Here is a 2,500-nt window from a genome sequence, read left to right as displayed (position 1 = left end):
CTCTGCACAGGGTCCAGAGGAGTGGAACGCCGTTCATCCCATGCGAAAAGGTGCAGGAGTGACCGAAATACGGCCCGTTGTAAATCGCCCCTCTTTAAGCCAAAAAAATAGGTACGCCTCCCAGGGCCACCGACGGGAGAATGGCTAAAAACGTGATTTTATCAAAATGTTACAAGGCAGGGCTCTGCACAGGGTCCAGAGGAGTGGAACGCCGTTCATCCCATGCGAAAAGGTGCAGGAGTGACCGAAATACGGCCCGTTGTAAATCGCCCCTCTTTAAGCCAAAAAAATAGGTACGCCTCCCAGGGCCACCGACGGGAGAATGGCTAAAAACGTGATTTTATCAAAATGTTACAAGGCAGGGCTCTGCACAGGGTCCAGAGGAGTGGAACGCCGTTCATCCCATGCGAAAAGGTGCAGGAGTGACGGAGATACGGCCCGTTTTAAATCGCCCCTCTTTATGCCAAAAAAATAGGTACGCCTCCCAGGGCCACCCAGGGTGATGCTTTTATCAAAATGTCACAACGCAGGGCTCTGCGCAGGGGCCAGAGGAGTGGAACGCCGCTGGTTCCATGCGAAAAGGTGGAGAAATGACCGAGATATGACCCGTGGAAGTCGTCACAATTTACCCCGAAAATAGGCGCTCGCGCTCGGGCAGAGGTCGGCGCTCGGCCGGGGTCCCGAGAACCGGGGCGAATAGGGTTTTCCCACGGCCGAAAACCATAGGAAGCACGGGGAAAATTCGGGACCCGACGTCCCAGGGCCCTCGGCGGGGACCGGGGCAACGCGACACCGTTGGTTCCACCCGAAAAGGTGGAGAAATGACCGAGATACGGCCCGTCAAAAGTCGTCACAATTTACCCGAAAATAGGCGCTCGCGCTCGGCCCCGGTCCCGAGAACCGCGGCGGAGGTTTACCGGGATGCTGCGCAACATGGGCCAGAGAGCATGTTTGGTTCGAGTTTACCGGGATGCTGCGCAACATGGGCCAGAGAGCATGTTTGGCCGAGTTTACCGGGATGCTGCGCAACATGGGCCAGAGAGCATGTTTGGTCGAGTTTGTGTGGGTTGTGTGCGACACTCCCGGCACATACATAGGAACACGGCTTCCAAGTGAGCGCACTTTTTCGAAATTTCTTCTAAGTGCCGCTTTTTCGAACCGGGGCGAATTGGGTTTTTCGAGGGCCGAAAACCATAGGAAGCACGGGGAAAACTCAGGACCCGACGCCCCACGGCCCTCGGCGGGGACCGGGGCAACGCGACACCGTCGGTTCCACCCGAAAAGGTGGATAAATGACCGAGATACGGACCGTTGAAATCGACTCGGCGTATCCGAAAATAGGCGCTCGCGCTCGGACAGAGGTCGGCGCTCGGCCCGGTCCCGAGAACCGGCGCGCCTAGGGTTTTTCCACGGCCGAAAACCACAGGAAGCACGGGGAAATCTCAGGATCCCACGCCCCACGGCCCTCGGCGGGGACCGGGGCAACGCGACACCGTCGGTTCCACCCGAAAAGGTGGATAAATGACCGAGATACGGACCGTTGAAATCGACTCGGCGTATCCGAAAATAGGCGCTCGCGCTCGGACAGAGGTCGGCGCTCGGCCCGGTCCCGAGAACCGGCGCGCCTAGGGTTTTTCCACGGCCGAAAACCACAGGAAGCACGGGGAAAACTCAGGATCCCACGCCCCAGGGCCCTCGGCGGGGACCGGGGCAACGCGACACCGTTGGTTCCATCCGAAAAGGTGGAGAAATGACCGAGATACGGACCGTGGAAGTCGTCCCAACTTATCCGAAAATAGGCGCTCGCGCTCGGACAGAGGTCGGCGCTCGGCCCGGTCCCCGAGAACCGGGGCGACTCGGAAATTCTTCTAAGTGCCGACTTTTCGAAATTTCTTCTAAGTGCCAACTTTTCAAAATTTACTCTAAGTGCCCTTGGCTACCAGGGGCACGAATCTGAAATTTCTTCTAAGTGCCAACTTTTTCAAAATTTACTCTAAGTGCCCTTGGCTACCAGGGGCACGAGGCGAGAATCTGAAATTTCTTCTAAGTGCCCTTGGCTACCAGGGGCACGGGGAAAATGTGTAAAAAAGCAATTTAATCAAAATCAAACAACGCAGGGCCCTTGGCAGGGACCAGGCGAGTAGAATAAAGTTGTTTTTGTGGCGAAACATTGACAATTGGGCGAGTTAGAGGTTTACCGGGATGCTGCGCAACATAGGCCAGAGAGCATGTTTGGTCGAGTTTGTGGGTTTTGTGCGACACTCCCGGCACATATATAGAAACCCAGCTTTTGAGAGCACTTAGAAGAAATTTCGAAAAGGTGGCACTCTGACGAAATTTCCAAAGAGTGGCTCTTCACACAAAGTTGACCGTTTCTTCATCCAGCACGCACCCCTGACCGAGTGGCAAACGTGACCCGCCATCGGAGGGCCCCCGTCGGCCATGGCCCCCCCCACCCCCGCGTGGAGGGCCTGGTGTTCGGACGGACGGTTCCTCCGGC

The sequence above is a fragment of the Solea solea genome, unplaced genomic scaffold (genome assembly GCF_958295425.1).
Source record: "Solea solea unplaced genomic scaffold, fSolSol10.1 scaffold_76, whole genome shotgun sequence".
In the NCBI taxonomy this organism is placed as follows: Eukaryota; Metazoa; Chordata; class Actinopteri; order Pleuronectiformes; family Soleidae; genus Solea; species Solea solea.
The sequence above is the reverse complement of the archived record's forward strand: the minus strand, read 5'-3'. Positions refer to the sequence as shown.